Consider the following 18,743-nt stretch of genomic DNA (forward strand, 5'->3'; position numbering starts at 1 on the left):
CAATTCTCCTTTAAGGAGGTGTGGCAATGGGGCGTTTCCTATGCCTGCACACTTTTGCTGATAGGTGTCCCTCATTCTCATCTCAAAAAGTTGTGAGGTATGTGCATGCGCAAGTTGTGCTGCGCATCCTCACTGGTCCCTGCTGTCTTCTGGGATCTGTGTGTCTCCCAGAAGACAGCGGGGAGGACAGAATAGACAGTGGAAGTGGCATAGATCGCCTCAATCGCTGAGGCGACATATGCCCGGAAGTGGGAGCAAATACCTGTATTACACAGTGTAACGGTCAGGGGTTAACGCTGTTACGATATTCCATTCCACCAACCCACGACAGCTTATCGATACTCCACAATCCAGCAGACAGGACCCATAAGAGTTCCCCAGACAAACGAGACACACAGCTCTGTTCTCTGGTTCCAAACGAATGGGGCTTTTAATGTAAAACTCAGGCTTTTTATACAGTTAGCAACCAAAAAGCATGTTGCAGTAATCAAAGGGACAATGACACACTCCACCCACAACATCATACAATGGGTACTAACGAGTCCCCCTCAATCCACATCTTAGACAGACATTCTGACTCCGCGATAAGCTATTCTCACATGCTACACAATACACATTCCTTTAGTAAACATAAGTCAGACGTCTGACCTTTAGAGTGTGCTAACTTACAACACATATTATCATCAATAGAACTTTCACACAATACAGTGTTAATTAGCATCACACAATGAAATATCTTAGGAGCCAGACTTAATTAACACAATAGACAATAGAATGCAATCACAGCAAGCTTTATCACTACAGCCAGGTAGCTGGAGGTGATTAACATCAATTAACATCTTAACAGTATGTGTCTACACATTGAATGAATCACACAATTATTGACCGCTTGTGTTCAGAATTAACCACCTGTAATATTTCAAGATATCCTGCAATACATTGTGAATTATCATTACTGTCCCATCTCATGTAATTCAAGATATCCTTTCTCAGTCATCCTATGCCCCTAGTGGACATAGGATGACCCTAGACCCAATAGTCATTGGTGAAGCTGAACCAGGAGTACCCCGTATCCTTCAAGGGCTTCTGGTGCTGAGATAAACCAGCTTTTTGATGGACTAACTTTAGGCCGGACATACGAATTACGCGCACCGTGCGTAGCCTGCATCGGGCGCACTTACATTCGTGAATCGCCGTATCTCACTCATTTGCATATTTGAATAGGAAATCAATGGGAATGCCAGATGCGTCCAGCGTAAATATGCGCCCACGATACGCCGGCGTAGGAAAGTTACGTCGGTCGGAGGAAGCCTATTTTCAGGCATATCTAGTTCTGTGGGTACGGCGCATAGATACGGCGGCGCATATTTACACTTACGCGGCGTATCTGTAGATACGTTGGCGTAAGTCTTTCTGAATCCGGCTACATATATGCACCTTTGATAAGAAGGCACACTTGTTTCAGATACAGCTGTAAACAAGTGGCGTACCCTCGCTTTGGAGGGATCTCTCCTCACTTGCTGTTGTGACAAGAAATGAGAGGAAATCTCCCTAAATGAGACAAGAAAGAAATGACTGGGGTTTTATCCATCCCCAAACTCTATACAAAAATCTTAGGGCCAGATTCTCGTAGAACTCCGGCGGCGTAACGTATCGTGTTTACGTTAGACCGCCACAAGTTTTCAGCATAAGTGCCTGATTCACAAAACACTTACCTGTAAACTTGCGGCGGTGTATCGTAAAGACGTCCGGCGCAAGCCCGCCTAATTCAAATGGGGCGTGTACCATTTAAATTAGGCACGCTCCCACGCCGAACGTTCTGCGCATGCTCCGTTCGCAATTTTCCCGACGTGCTTGGCGCGAAATTACGGCGCCCCGACGTGTTTGTGAATGGCAACGTGCGTAACGTACTTACACCAAAAAAAATTAAAAAAATTAAAAATTCGAAGCGGGAACGACGGCCATACTTTAACATGGCTGGTGTAAAGTTAAGCAATGAAAAAGATTGCTTAACTTTGCGACGGGAAAAAAACGACGTTACGCACGCAAGTAGGTTCGTGGATCGCCGTCAATGCTAATTTGCATACCCGACGCTGGAAAACGACGCAAACTCCACTCAGCGGCGGCCGAAGTATTGCAGCCTAAGATCCGAAGGCGTACGAAGCCGTAAGCCTGTCGGATCTTAGCCAAAAGCCGTCGTATCTTGTTTGTGAATCACAAACTAAGATACAACGCAGCAAATTTGAAACTACGCCGGAGTATCAGTAGATAATCTGGCGTATTTGTTCTGTGAATCTGGCCCTTAGTGCATAGATTTTCACAGAACACACTACTATCGGTTTAGAATTAATTTAGCAACCGTACTGGCTTATATATATGTACATACAGTATGTAGCCACTAGAGGAGCACCTACACATCTGTAAGTGAATTATGTTAACAAAAATATGGCCAAGCCGTAAAGTGAAAATGTGAACATTACATTAAAAGCTATTATAACTAAATAGTAAAAATATTACTTAGAATATGTACTCGCTTAAAACAAGCTAACTTCCCTGTATATGTACAAAGATGACAAAATATTTCTATATCTAGATATCTGCTTCCTAAAACTGTGTCTAATCACACATTACTGAGCTGGAGTCTCTGCTGTAACACGACCTTCAGCGGTTTTCCTATCTTCCCATCCTTCACTCTCCCTTGCTTTGATCAAACATTATCCTCACTATTCTTCTGTAGATAATGGATTTTGCCATCATATGTGAATTGTGAAATTGGTATCAGCATCTCTTACATTAGCTTTCTTCAACAGAGGGGGGAAAAATGGCTTAGAAAGAACAAGCTGGTTGCATTCATTTCCATAACAGAGTCTTTGTGAATGGCTTAAAGTGCAGCAGTAAGCAGATGTTGAAGGGAGAAGGTAAAATAGGGGGGCTTTGTGCTTGGTCCTTCGAATGACAAATGTTTAATAACATTTTGATAGCATCTATTGTATTATGAACCTGTCAGCCATTTGCACATTTACAACTAAAAGTTATTTTTATTACCTTAGCAAGAATGCCCTACTCTCGCCAGGGGTCAAGTCCTGGGGAAAAAAGTGTGCGAAACTCCCACCAAGATCCACTCCCCCACCAAAAAAAATAAAAAAAATTATACGCTCATATGCATAATTACTAAACCGCATGTTTTTTTTTTTTTTTCCGATCCACTGTACCTTAGTAATCCTTTATGTTCCTGGCCGCTTCCTGTATATGGATTCATCGGGTAGTGTGTGGGTATTCTGTCACTTCCTCGATGCCACAATGTCTCCTGGGAGCTTTTGTCATTGTTCCCAGGAGACATTGCGGAGGTCTGCCGCAAGTTATCGCGGGATTTAGAAAGAACTTTAAGCAAGACCTCCGCAATGTCTCCTGGGAACAATGACAAAAGCTCGGCGGCTCGGCTGCTCTTGTCCTGCAAAGGGAACTGAGTTCCTGCCTGTGAAAGAGTGCAGGAACTCCATTCCCACGCGTTCCCGCAGGACTTGAGCCCTGACTCTCGCTCACTTTGTTACCAAGGCCTGACTTCCCTGTGTTAAGTCCACTGCTAATGCTTTGTTGTTCAATGAGAGGACCTTGGTGACCATCAAGTTCATTGTATGAGGTGCAGGCAGATCGACATGACTTAGCAAAAAAGTCATGGACCTAACGTCTCTAAAAAATGAATAAACGAAATCAGAGGGGAACTCATAAGGTATCACTGTTCATGCTGAAGCGAGAGCAATAATTCCAGAGCCACCATTCACGGTTAACTCTAAATTGATAACTGATGACCTGAAAAAAAAAAATTCCAGAAAAACTATATCACCACAGGGTGGAATTGTGGACATATGGGGGCAGATTCATGTACAATGGCACAAATTTGGACCGGCGTAGCGCATCATTTTTAGACTACGCCGGCCCAGTGCGGAGAGGCAGTTAGGTGATTCAAGAAAAAATTTCTGTGTAAGATGCCCCAGCGGGGCGAATTTTAGACGGCGTAAGGCGGGGTAAGGCCAAATGGGAGTCACCCTATGCTAATGAAGTGCCGACCGTGGCGCAGGGGTCACGCCGGGGCGCATCTTAGACGCGCATGCGCAGTGACCTCCAGGGGGTAAATGCCCCAATCTGCACATGCTCAGACTGCGCCCGGCGTGACCCCTGAGTTCCGCCGGCCACTGCCATCGCCCAGTCCATAAATCAGCCCAGACTTCCGCCCTACAGGTGCAAATGTACCTAAGCTTTTTTTTTCCTGCTAGGTCGTTTGCTATTGTGTGCTGGGGCAGTTATGGCTGATGAAGATTCCTCAGGTGGGCGGATGACCAATTTCAGCCCAGAGGAGAGGGCTGTAATTATCGAGGGCCTCTCCCAACATGGGGACTGCCTCTATGGGCCACAGAGTGCCTACACTGGAAAGGCTGACAAAGCCAGAATTATTGCGGATATTACAACCCAGGTCAATGCTTTGGGGGGTGGCGGAGAGGGAACCCAAGCACATCCGCAAGAAGAATCAATGATCTTCGTAGATTAGTGAAAGAAAAATTGGTGGCCCCAAAAAAAAGCATGCAAGTGGAACAGGAGGAGGACCAGCCAGAAGGATCACCCTGACACCGGAGGACCTTGTCGTGGCCAGGTTCCTGGCTAGGAGCTGGTGGAGGGCCTGGAGGGCTTTGATTCTGGGGATCAGCCTTGAGGAGAGGTAAGTGTGTTTTATCTTCTTTTCGGGTGTGTTGCATGTGTGTGTGTGGGGGGGGGGGGAGGGAACAAGTGTCAAGTGTGTGGGTCCACCAACATCTGAATGTTTTGTGTCCTCCACAGATGTGCAGGAATGAAGCTGGGCCATCATCGGCTGCAGGGCAACCCACCACATCCAGGGTGGAGACTGCCCCCTACATCTGTGCTGGAGGAAGTGGAGGAGGAGCAGGTCGTGGTAGAGGAGGAGACTCTTTATTTGTTGGTGGAGACCCCCATTCCTTCCCCCTCCAAAACCTCCCCCCCTCATGAGAGTTTCCCCCCTCAGGGCTCTCAATCCCTATCAGGGATTCCCCATCTAGGGACACCAGCCCCTCCAGGGTCAGCCCCTCACGGGACACCAGCCCCTCCAGGGCCAGCCCCTCACGGGACATCAGCCCCTCCAGGGTCAGCCCTCTAGCTGGCCTCAAGCCGCTCCTGCCCCGAGGAAGGCTTTAAAAAAACGAGGGGAGTCCCTGCAGAGCTGGAGGTCAATCTGGCAAGGGACCAAACCAGACAGACCCGCCACATTGGGACTCTTGCGGGGGATCTGACACGGGTCGCAGCTAGCCTGGCGTCCTCTGCCGAGAGCCAGGCTGCCTGCACTGTGGCAGTGCAGGAGGGCCGTTACGCAGCAGGCTGGGCAGAGTCGGCTCATAAACGAGAGCCTGCAGGACGTTGTGGGTAACGGGGCAGCCCTTCTGTCATGTCTGGGGGACCTGCAGGCCACCACATCTGAGCTGGTTGCTGAGGTCCGGAGCCTGGCAGGTGCTGTCAGAGAGGAGGGGAGGCTGACACGGCGCCAGCAGCGCAGCACTACCACCCGCCGGCTGCGGATGCAGGCTGCCACCAATAGCTACCTCCACCGGCTAGCCGTGGCAATGGAGGGCAGGCAGGCAGCTATGGAGAGACTGGGGGAGGTTCCACCACCACCCCCCCAGCTCCACCAGCCCCCCCAGCCCCGGCTCGCACCAGGCAACAGCGCCCCAAAACCCTAGGGACAAGAAAGAGCCCACGACAGGGCCGTTGATTTTTTGGCCTATTAATTTTATACTCAGGTTATGAGTTTTTTTATTAAGTTATTACTCAGGTTATGAGTTTTTTTATTAAGTTATTACTCAGGTTATGAGTTTTTTTTTATATCCCTGCACACGGGGAGTAGTGCAGGCTTCAGTGTGAATGGTGTGTGAATGTGGGGGGGGTGACAATCCTGCCATTAAGGTTTGTCACCCTCAGTCGTTGGTGAGAAGTGATCCCCACGACCCGTGTGAAAGGTGTATGAATGTACAGCAACATAATTGGAGCCTTGGCGCGGCGTTGCTGCTCCCTAGTAACATGGGGGTACTTCGGTCTAATCCAATTCAATGTGGATGTGGGGTGTGTGTGCTAGGGACCACAGTGGTGTGCATGCGTGCATTCTCATTGTGCCATGATTAATGTGGGTGTTTAATGTGAAAATAAGCCTACCACAAGGCATCTCCTGACTGCTCTTCCATCAGCAGACGGGGTAGCCTCTGGCAGGGGGGGGATTGTTTATTGGTTGGGGGGTCAGGTCATCACGTATGTCAATCTCCAGGCCCCTTCTCACTGCGAAGTTGTGCAGCATGCAACATGCACCGATGATCTGGCACACAAAGTCTGGGGAATACAACAGGGTCCCCCCAGACTTATCCAGGCATCGGAAATGTGACTTAAGGAGGGCAAATGTGCGTTCCACCACTCCACGGGTAGTGCATGTGCTTCATTGTATCTTCTCTCTCCTGGGGTTTGGGGGGTTCCGGAATGGAGTCATAAGATGGGGTCCAAGTGCATATGCCGCATCACCTGGAAGGGAAAAGACAGGAGGATGTTAGTCATGAATGTGCCCCTCGTGATGTCTGCATCATGGGGGGGACAGTCATACCTGACACCCATGTCACTCACCATCAGCTAGCTGTCCCCATACATGTTCTGTTCAAATTCTGTAGGGATGCTGCTTTGACGGTAGATGAAGCTGTCATGGCTGGATCCTGGGTGTTGGCACGGACATGCCATATGAGGCATTGGGCATCGGCTATCACTGGACATTGATGGAATGCCAATGCTTCCGATTGCAGTATATGTGCTCCATGTCACGGGGGGGGCTGTAGTGCCACATGGGTGCAATCAATAGGCCCCATGGTGCGTGGGACTCTGGCAATTTGGTAGACTATCTGTCATTGTCTTCATCGATGGACCTCCAGGGTGGGTTTGATGATTTGGTTGGCCATGCGTATCAGGATTGCGGGGACAACTGGTGCACACATCTGCTCATGGTGGATTGTGACATCCCAGAGACAATCCACTTGTTCTTTGAAAAGATTCCAGTGGCCTGAAATGCAGTGTTGCAGGACCTCACCAGTGGCTGCATGCTTGTGTGCGGTGTGTCTTGCTGGTGATGTCATCCTGCAGGATTCTGGTTATTTCCAGGTTGGCCTCACGGCTGAATCTGGAGGTGCGATACACCTCCAATTCCCCATGGCAACGACGTCAATGCCGCGTGCGGTATATACTCTCCCGTACCCTCCTACGTGCCGTACTGATGCAATAATGCAAGGACCACGGCTGCCCCTGGCATGTTGGCACACAGATGTGTTGTCCAGCATGTGTGGTTGCTCAGGTCGTCTGTAACACTGCTGCTTTAGCTGCTCTCCAGCTGACCTGTGCAACGTCTGGTGCAAAGTTACCCCTGCATTATGAGGGTAACTTGGCGCCGGAATTTTCCAGTTCCACACACCGGGAGTAGCCTCCGCCGGTCATTCGTAATTTGGTGAATCGGCCCAACAACCTCATTTGCATATTTAAACACAAAAACCATGGCCGCGCTAGATCCGTCCAGCGTAAATCTGCGCAAAGCCGCGCAGCGTTGAAATGTTACACCGAGGTGAAGAAGTCTATTTGAGGCGTAATCTGGTTCTCTGGGTACGGCGCAGCGATCCGCCGGCGCAAATCTGCACTTACGCCGCGCATCTCAAAAAACACCGGCGTAAGTGCTACATGAATCTGCCCCATGGACTATAAAACTGTGCCACGTCCAATCAGCCATCAACATTACCAAAGCTCAAACACGTGTGTATGATTGTGTTTTTAATATATCTATATATATATATATATATATATACATACACACACACACACACACAATATCTCACAAAAGTGAGTACACCCCTCACATTTTTGTACATATTTTTAGTAACCTTTTCATGTGACAACAAGAAATTACACTTTTCTACAATGTAAGTAGGTGAGTGTACAGCTTCGTATAACAGTTTATATTTGCTGTACCCCTCAAAATAATTCCTACACATTAATTTCTAAACTTCTGGCCAACAACAGTGAGTACACCACTAACATTCCTATCGTTTTCTGCATACCTTGGTGCGTAAACGAGTGGTTATTTGAGTTACTGTTGACTTTCTATCATCTGAACCTGTCTCGCCCATTCTCCTCAGGACCTCTGACATCAACAAGGCATTTTTCCACACACACTGCCACTCACTGGACAATTTTCTCTTTATCTGCCCATTCTCTGAAAACAATAGAGATGCTTGTGTGTGAAAATCCAAGTAAATCAGCATTTTTTTATATACTCAGACAGCAACCAACAAACATGCCACGTTCAAAGTCATTTAAATACCCATTCTTCCCCATTCTGATGCTCGGTTTGAACTTCAATGAAGTCATCTTCACCAAAAAATGACCAGGCCATTTTTTGCGATATGGCACTGCGTTACTTTAAGAGGATATTGACAGTAGGAGATTTTTGGAGATAGAGGGAGATGGGGGGACCTCTGTGGTGCACCAAATATCTCCTACTGTCAATATTCTCTTGACATCTGAGCCATCAATTTGATATTTAGAGGATATATCGTATTTATCGGGGTATTGCACGCTCCGGCGTATAGCGCGCACCCCTAAAGTGGACCCGCATTCCTGTATATATATGTATATGCCGGCGCAGTACACTTGTGTATAGTCGGGCAGGTTCGGCTCCTCTCGCGCTCACATCCTGTACGTTCAGGACGTGAGCGCGAGAGGAGCCGAGACTGCCCGACTATACACGAGTGTACTGCGCTCGGTATTTGCAAAAAAGTACGCGGTATACGCCGATAAATACGGTACATTATTATCAGGTAGGTATTTACTGAATTCAGCTCTTCTGACCTATGCTTTTTTGAGAGTTTTTTGATGTGTTTATATTTTCCATTATGATGTCATATATTATAATGTTTTTGCATGTTTCTAATATATTGTTCTCAACTTGTAGTGAATATACATGCAGTACTTATCTCCCGAGGAAGCCATCATATGGTGAAACATGTAGAGCAATAAAATACTGCTGTTCATCTACTATATGGTTAGTGTATGATGATATCTTAATGATTTTATCTATGTATAAATAAATTTTATATTTTTATATATTGGTTTTGATTTGTTCATGGCACCTAAAATCCCACTATCTCTTCTTATCAAAATATGCACAAAACAAATGCCTGAATGAAACTATTAACCATTCAGTAGAAAGATTGCCCCTCCCCCCCCCCCCAAGTCAATTAAAATGTTTTTGTTAACCATACAATCACTGCATTGTATAACTTGTATGCTGTGTTCCTTTAAATCCTGCACATAGATTTCCTATTCCTAATCTTTTTGTTCTAAGGAAAGCCACATTATTTCAAGACAAGTTGAAAATTTCACTGATAACAGATCATCTTTGTTCCTAAAATAGGTCTTTCATAAGAAAACATAAAATGAAACAACTCATGCCCAAAGGATTCATTAGACATTGACGACAGCGCATTACGCAGTTACACCCAATTTATCATACTGATCGAACTAAGAAATGTAATATGTCTTCAGATTTTGTTGTCTTACAGTGGAGGACAAGATCCTTCAGACAAGGGAATTCTCATTAAGCTTACAGCTATAGATTGTTTAGCTTCAAACAGTTTTTACAATACATTCTACCTGGCCAAATTGTACTGGAGAAGAATAGCAAAGCAGGGCAGCGAGTATTAAAGAGATTTCTAGTTCATCATTGATATCCTGCTCCAGGGCCTCTTATAAGGCAGTACAGCTAGGCTCTCCTGTACCGGGCCCGGGCTCCATCAGTTCAAAAAGGGGGCCTGGGCACCACCATTCTTGAGGATCCCCCTGCAGCGCTGCTGGCTTTCTCCCTTTCTGCCTTCGGCTTCTCTGAAGGGTGATCAGTTCGACATACATTCCAAACGTCCCTTGCTGGCTTTGTCATGGGCTGCAGCCTGATTTTGGAGCAGCAGGGACAGCAGTTCGACACAACAGTGCTGTAACAAGGGGTCAGTGAATACACCTCTCCCTCCAGCTGACAGACATCTCTATATGACACTCAGTGGCGGCTTGTCCATAAGGGGCGCAGGGGCACTAATCTATGCGCTCGACCCCTAATCTACATGCAGGGCACCAGACGCATGAACTCCAATGTTTTTTTTTTTAGCACATGTAGCAATACCCCCGAAAGGGCCGCTGGTATGAATTTGGGCCTGCCGTTACCTCACCGTTCACCACGTTCGTCTTAGGGATCTTTCTTGAAGAGTTATTCACAAAGGTCTGCACCAACACTTAGGCCCGGATTCACAAAGCACTTGCGCCGAAGTATTTCCCGCCTAAGTGCAAATATGCGCCATCGTATCTGTGCGCCGTACCCACAAACTAAGATACTCCTAAAAACAGGCTTCATCCCACCGACGTAACTTGCCTACGCCGGCGTATCGTGGGCGCATATTTACGCTGGACCCATGTGGTGCTCCCATTGATTTTGTATTCAAATATGCAAATAAGGGAGATACGGCGATTCACGAACGTACATGCGCCCGACGCAGGCTACGTGACGTGCGCGTAAGTTGTACGTCCGGCGCAAAGTTATTCCCCATAAAGGAGGTGTAACTCAGCAACAGACGTGCACAGGTCAGCTGGAGAGCAGCTGCAGCAGCACCGTTACGGACGAGCTGAGCAACCACACTTGCAGGACAAGATATCTGTATGCCAACATGCCAGGGGCAGCCATGGTCATAGCACTACTGCGTCCACAGGCACAGAGGAGGGCACAGGAGAGGATATACCGAACGCGCATGAACGTCTTTGGCATGGGGGAATCGGAGGTGTATCGCATCTTCAGATTCAGCCCTGATGCCATCCTGGAATTAGCCACAGCCCTGCATGATGAAATCACCAGCCAGACAGAACGCTCACATGCAGTGCAGCCACTAGTCAAGGTACTGGCAACACTCCATTTCCTAGCCAGTGGAGCTTTCCAACGTACAAGTGGGGTCGTGTCTGGGATGTCACAATCCACCATGAGCAGATGCGTGCATCAGGTTGTCCCCGCAATCCTCACACGCATGTCCCACCACATCATCTAACCCACCCATGAGCACCTGCGGCAGAAGGCAATGCAGGATTTCTACAGAATTGCCGGATTCCCATGCACCGTCGGGGCCATTGATTGCGCACATGTGGCACTACAGCCCCCCCCGTGCCACAGAGCACATATACCGCAATCGTAAGCAGTGGCATTCCATCAACGTACAGGTAATAGCCGTTGCCCAATGCCTTATATGTCACGTCCGTGCCAAACACCCAGGGTCCAGCCACGACAGCTACATATACTGTCAAAGCACCATCCCAACGGAATTCGAACAGAACGTGTACAGGGACAGCTGGCTGGTTTATGAGTGACATGGGTGTCAGGCATGACTGTCCGACCCCATGATGCAGACATCACGAGGGGCACATGCACGGCTAACATCCTCCTGTCTTTTCCCTTCCAGGTGACACAGCATATGCACTTGGGCCCCATCTCCTGACTCCATACCGGAATCCCCAAACCAGAGGAGAGAGAAGATACAATGATGCACACATACGCACCCGTGCAGTGGTGGAGCGCACATTTGGCATCCTGAAGTCCCGTTTCCGATGCCTGGATAAGTCCGGGGGGACCCTGTTGTATTCCCCAAACTTTGTGTGCCAGATCATCGGTGCATGTTGCGTGCTGCACAACTACGCCATGAGAAAGGGCCTGGAGATTGACATATGTGATGACCTGACCCCCGAACCAGACAGTCCCCTGCTGCCCGAGACTACCCCGTCTGCTGAGGGAACAGCAGTCAGGAGTTGCCTCGTGGAACGCATCTTTGCACGTTAAACACACACATTCATCATGGCACACGGACAATGCATGCATGCACACCACTGTGGACCCTAGCTCACACACACCACATCCACCTCACATTGGTTTAGCCCAAGTCCCAAGACTTGGGAGCAGCAACGACACGCCAAGGCCCCAATGATGTTGCTGTCCATTCATACCACATTCACACGGTCGTGGGGATAACCTCTCCCTGGCGATCCAAGGTGACACGCCTTGCTGGCAGGAATGTCACATACACATTCACACACAAGACACACTGTAGCCTGCACTCCTGACCGTGTGCATTGACAAAAAAAAAGGGATCATGCCATTGTCCGACATGGCATGCCCTTACAGGAGGACGGCACATACATCTGTGCACGTCTCTCAAAACAAAAATAAAGCTCATAGTCTGAGCGGCATACATCCAGAGGAGAGTCATTTGCCCTCTCGTGGGCCAGGCCTCGTGCCCAGGGTTCGGCTCCTCAATAGTCGTGGCGATGACTGGGGTGGGGGGGTGGGGCATCAGGAGGAGGTGCATCCCCTGGGCTGTCGCTCCTGGCCGATGTTGCCTGCATGCCCTCCAATGCTACGGCAATGCGTGGTAGCACACTGTTGGCCTCAGCCTGCATCCGCAGCTTCCTGGCGTTGGTATGGCGCTGTAGGCGCCTGTTCTGCCAACCCTCCGCCTGGATAGCGGCAGTGTTGGCCTGTACGACCACTCCCAGGCTCTTCACCTCTGCCACGATGCCTGCTGCTGTGGCCTGCAGCTCCCTAATCGCCATGGCATTACGATCCAGGCTGGCCTGCACATCCGAGCCCCGGTCCCCAGATGGTGAGGGACCCCCTGCTATCATGTGGTGACGCATGGCCTCAAGGGTCTCGGATTGGTCACCCAGGCATGTGACCATGGCAGCGCAGTTTGCGCTCACCTCCTGCAGGCAGTCCGAGATGGAGCTGGTATGCTCAGCCTGCTGGGTGAGGCACTGCTGCATAGCGGCTGCGGTGCCCTGCACAGCCACTGTGCACTCAGCCTGGGTCTTTGCTGAGGACCCAACAAATGAGGCCAGGCTGTGAGCCACACGGTGCAGGTCACAGGCTAGATCTCCCATGTGGCGTGTCTGCCGTGCCTGCTCCCTCTCCAGCCCTTCTTGTAGGGATCCGGCTACACCACGGGGCTTCCTCAAAGCCTTCCTGGGGGATGGAGAGGCTTGTGTCTGTCTGGACGGGGTGGCCCGGGAGGGTGTAACTAAAGCAAGTACCAGAGCAGCATTCTCACCAGACGGGGACGGTAAAGAATTGGGAAACTTCAGTGGGAATCAAGCCAGGGACCCAGCCAGTTGAGGTGACGCTTGCAGAGCAGCCTTGTGTGTCAAGCCAGGGACTGAGTGGGCCAGTGGGGGTGAAGCTTGAGAGGTATCTAGAGTGCCGAGATAGGGACCCAGCAGAGAGGCGGGGTTGATGCTTGAGGAAGATATCACCGTGAAGATTGGAGGAGCTCAAGGGATTCAGTGGCAGTGAATGAGAAGGTCTAGAGCAGTGGTTCTCAACCTTCCTAGTGCCGTGACCCCTTAATAAAATTTCCCAGGTTGTGGGGACCCAACAGTAAAAAAAAAAAAAAGTCGTAGCATGGGTTGTGAGCACCCAAGACAAGACAAGTCATTTGCGTCCCTAACCCATTAACGTTTAGAGCTCCCTGAGTTCCTTCCACAAATATTAAAACCCTTTTGTGGTGTCTCATAGCAGTGACACCTAAAGCAAAATCAGGAGATAGGGGTCTCCTCCAGCCCCTCCCACTTCACATTCATCAACAGTCAGCTGACCTCTAGTCTCTGCCCGCCAGCCATGCCATGAACTAAATGGGCGCCTGCGAAGAGGCTGAGTGGGCAAAAAGGCTGGGAGAGCAGTGCAGGTTTTTGGAACAGCCCAGGATTCGTGACCCCTGGCAAATCATCATTCGACCCCCGAGGGGGTCCCGACCCCCAGGTTGAGAACCACTGGTCTAGAGGAAGCTTTGTGTTAGGAACTATTAAAGACTGTTGCCATAGGAGACAGTATTCCTGCACAGCTGTCCTCCTGTTGAGGTCTCGGAGTCTGCTAATTGAATTTGATCCTGTGTCTCCGTGCACCCCCACCTCCCCCGCCGCGTGATCTCGGCGGGCCCTGCCCCGGACGGTAATTGAGGAGGCGGCTTTGCGGCCTTCTGCAGGCCTAAGCTTCTTTCTGTGATCTGGCGCCATCTTGTGGTGGCCGTTGGCATGACAAGGAAACCAGCAATTCTAATGTTTTTTTTTCACAGTTTTATCACTGTTTTCACTGCCATCTCCTTCACTGCCATCTCCTTCCCTCTAATTAGAGCCCCCAAACATTTTATATATATATATATATATATATATATATATATATATATATATATATATATATATATATATATATATATATATATATATATAATATATATATACAGTATATATATATATATATATATATATATATATATATATATATATATATATATATATATATATATATATATATATATAATATATATATATATATATATATATATATATATATATATATATATATTTATATTTTATTCTAACACCCTAGAGAATAAAATGGCGGTCGTTGCAATACTTTTTGTCACACTGTATTTGCGCAACGGTCTTACACGCGCACTTTTTTGGGGATAATTGAATTTAATTTAATTAAAAAATAAGACAACAGTAAAGTTAAAATTCTACATGTTGCCTCACAACACATTACATTCGGAAGGATGTCAGCTATCTCTGGCTCTGGAGGTTCTCATTAGACCAAAGGAGTCCTGGGACCTTGCTACACTTCCTAGAACTAATATATTTTTCCGTGATACAGAAGAGGAAAGCTATCTAGAAAACTCCATAACAAGCACAGAAAGCAGAAAGTATCCAATTCTTACCCTGTCATTTTTAAAGATCCTAGAAACAGAGAGCACACCACTGGAGTGGTAAAAAAAAATACATACTATACCACTACCACTTGTACTTCCTATACCAGAAGGATTGACATGAAATTCCCCCAGGCTCCATGAAGGTATCTTTAATTATTGTACTTCTGAAGGAAATAAAAATGATGCAAAAGATTGCAGCACCTACTACCCTACCTCTCTGTTAAATAAGAATGTCAGGATCCTGGCAAAAAGTCTAGCCTGCCAACTTTCCAGTGTCATTCTATCTTTAATAAAACCCCATTAAACAGGCTTCCTGTCAGGTAAAAGAACACAGAATAATATTAGGAGACTTTTTCAAGGCACTGTACGCGATTTCACGCAAAAGAGCTGACCTACAGCAGTAAATATGCGTCAGGCATTCAGCAAGTGGGTAAAAAGAAATATTTTATGCCTTTAGGGCATCCCCAGTTCCTCCTCCTACTGCCATGCTCTGGAAAATGTATTTATTAAGACAAGTAGAGTCTCAAGGCAAGCTTTATCTGCTATGCTGTCTCTCTAGCTTAACCATGGTGCTTTGGAAATCTATTATCATGAATTACATTTTTATATGTATAACAAAGGAGTGTTTTTTTTTAAATTATTTCTCCCAATATTTGCAGAAGATTAGCCTAAAATTTGATGGCAAACATTCCCTATGTATAAAGTCAAACTATGGAGATTAGAGATTCACTTTGTAGAAATTGCACTCCCTGACATTTTACATCTTTTCTTTGATAGGAACAGGTGTAACAATAGCCCTATGTAGGAAAAGGGTGAATGTTATCTCCCCTATAAATTCTCCTGACATTCCTGCAACCTTTCTTTTATTTATTTGTCTAACTGAGCTGCTGAATCATTGCATTTTCTGCTGAAAATGCAATGATTCTCCATGGAGAATTCTGAAACGATGTTAGGTTCAGCACTTCCATGGCTATTTTTTTTATTTACTTTTTTATGTATTCAAAAAATATCCTCCCCCTCTCAGATTGAACCAGCACATCATGCCAGACTTTCTGGCTGGTAACCCTATCGCAAGGGAGTAGCAAGCATGCAGCCCACTGGGGCACTGAACCCAAAAGAACCAGTGCCTAATGTTGATAGATACCTGTTTGGCACCCCCCAGTGCCCAGGAAGGGTTGCCAGCAAGGGAAGGCTTATGTACCTCTATAGCACTGCCTCCCTTCATGGTGTGGCAAGTACTGTAGGTGGTGGCTTCCTCCCCTGTGACGTTATGTCCTTGTTATGTGAACAGGTTCGTATAGGCCAGTGGTCCTCAACCTTTCTAGTGCCGTGACCCTTTGATAAAATTTCACAAGTTGTGGGGACTTCAACAGTAAATTTATTTTCGTAGCGTGGGTTGTCAGCACCCAAGGCAAGACAAGTGATTTGTGCCCCTAGCCCACGGACATTTAGTGCTCCCTGAGTCCCTTTCACTCATACAGTATTAAAACCCTTTATGGTTATTCCTTACCTATGTTTTGTCGAAATGTTTTACAAATGCTTGTGACTCAATAAAACAGATTCAACATAAAACCCTTTATGGTACATTTTAGGATGAACCACTCTTTCTCTCTGTTCTCTTTTCTTTCCCTTCTATCTCTCTCTATCTTATCCCCCCCCCCCCCATTCCTCTCTCTAGCCATCTTTCTTGTTCTTTCTCTTATTTTTTTCTCTCCTTTTTTATTTGTTCCTGTCCCTCTTTTTGGAGGGTGGGGGGATCAGTGGCAGTTCTGGGGGGAGTTCTGATCAGCCAACTTAGATGCTCTTGATCAAGGTCATCTGTTGATCTGAGAACTGTAGTGGGCATATTTAATGGCAAATAAAATCACAGGTAGTGTTACTCACTGTAAAGTAGATAGTGCAGCGCTAGAGGAAAAGTCCAAATAAAGATCATCCAGGTGATTCTCTTATTAGTGACTGACAATATGAAGCATGCAGGTGATATAGCGTGGGTTAGCAGGAGACCTCCACCAATAGTAACAATGGCCGCTCACCTCACTGATAATAAAAAATCGCTTTCCCATAAGGGTCAATCCCAGGCATGTAACAGCACAATCCAAGCAGGAAAGGAATACATCTCAGGTAATATCAGCATGGATGGCAGATCTCGAAAAATATCAACATGGATAGCAGCCATGGAATCCGATGTAAGAAAAACAAAACATAGTGTTTCTCCGCAATAACCAATATAACATTTAATAGTGAAAATACACTTACATAAAAAGCACTATATCCAGTGCTAGGAATCAAATGCAAACAAAAACGCACAGCATGGTCCGATAGATGGCAGCGGGTGACGTCACGTACTTCCCTACCGAACGTTGCGTCCCAAGGGCGGGACTTCTTCAGCGGATGTAGGGGAGAGGAAATGTGCACCCAGTTATATACATGTATGTTGCTATAGAGAGTAAGAGTAAGTGTTACTCACTGTGTCTCCGGCTTTGTGGTGTCTCGTAGCAGTGACACCTATGCCAAAATCAGGAAATAGGGTCTCCTCCAGCCCCTCCCACTTCACATTCCTCACCAGTCAGCTGACCTTTGGTCTCTGCCCCCCAGCCATGCCATGAACTAAATGGGCGGCTGCGAACAGGCTGAGTGGGTGGCTGCGGGCTCTAGAAGCAGCCCAGCTGGGCGGCCACAGGCTCAAGGCACAGCATTGTTGGGCGGCTGCAAAAAGGCTGGGACAGACCTGTTGGCTTCAGGAACAGCCCAGGATTCGGTGACCCCTGGCAAACCATCATTCGACCCCCAGGTTGAGAACCACTGGTATAAGCCTTTAGAACTTGCAACTGCACATTAAAGTTATGCTTCAGCTATAGGAGGGTCACTAACCCATGCTATAAAGGGCAGCTCACCACCTCACAGTTCAGTGTCAAGGGTAAACAAGTTGCCCCTCTAATCATGGTAGCTGCAGGTCACTGTGTTGGAGCCATTGCAGGATCTGTGAAACACAAAGGCCCACAACTATTTTCAGAAGCCAGTAAACACCACCATTTGATACCGTCCTCAGGTCTTCCCAGTAACAGATCAACTTCCCACTCACACCCTTCAGAGCTGGCTACCCTGTTTTCTCAGAAAAAATTGGAGACCAGTAGAGAATACTCTGTTGCGGAAAACATTTACTTTACAACTTGCACAACATGTAAATCTTTAATGTCATCTCAAAATGACAGAGTATACTATACAACATAATTTCTCAGTGCAGAGATAGTTTCACATAACAGGGAACCCATAGCATTTTTCTTACTCTTCACAGATTATCGTAACTTACACCAGGAGGAGAGTAGCAGAACCCACATGTGTCTTTCATTCTTTTGTTTACTTTCCCCGCATTTAGTAGCATTTCTCATTTTGGGAATAATGTGATTTAATACGTCACTACATGCATGCATCAGGTGCTCGACCATTCCAGGAACTTATGTTGGCCTTTTTGAATATTAATACAATTATATATTATGATATAATAATATGTCTGACATTATTTCCATGTATACTGCCACTTTTATATATTATAGATTTTCCCCCTCTTTTGGGATACAATATTAATAATTGATGCTCTATGGGGATCGTTGTAGTTTTGGAAAACAAGTTTTTCCTTTGCCTCCTTTTTCCATCTCTAGGTGGGTCACTTTTTCTTACCACAACATAGATACTAACCACTTCACCCCCAGAAAGGTTTACCCTCCTAATAACCAGGCCGTTTTTTTGTGATGCACTGGGTTATTTTAACTGACAATTGCGTACCCAAATACAATTATGTCCTTTTTTCCCCACAAATAGAGCTTTCTTTTGGTGGTATTTGATCACCTTGTGGTTTTTAAACAAAAATAGAGTGACAATTTT

Source organism: Rana temporaria, chromosome 2 (assembly GCF_905171775.1).
Source record: "Rana temporaria chromosome 2, aRanTem1.1, whole genome shotgun sequence".
NCBI classification, from domain to species: Eukaryota; Metazoa; Chordata; class Amphibia; order Anura; family Ranidae; genus Rana; species Rana temporaria.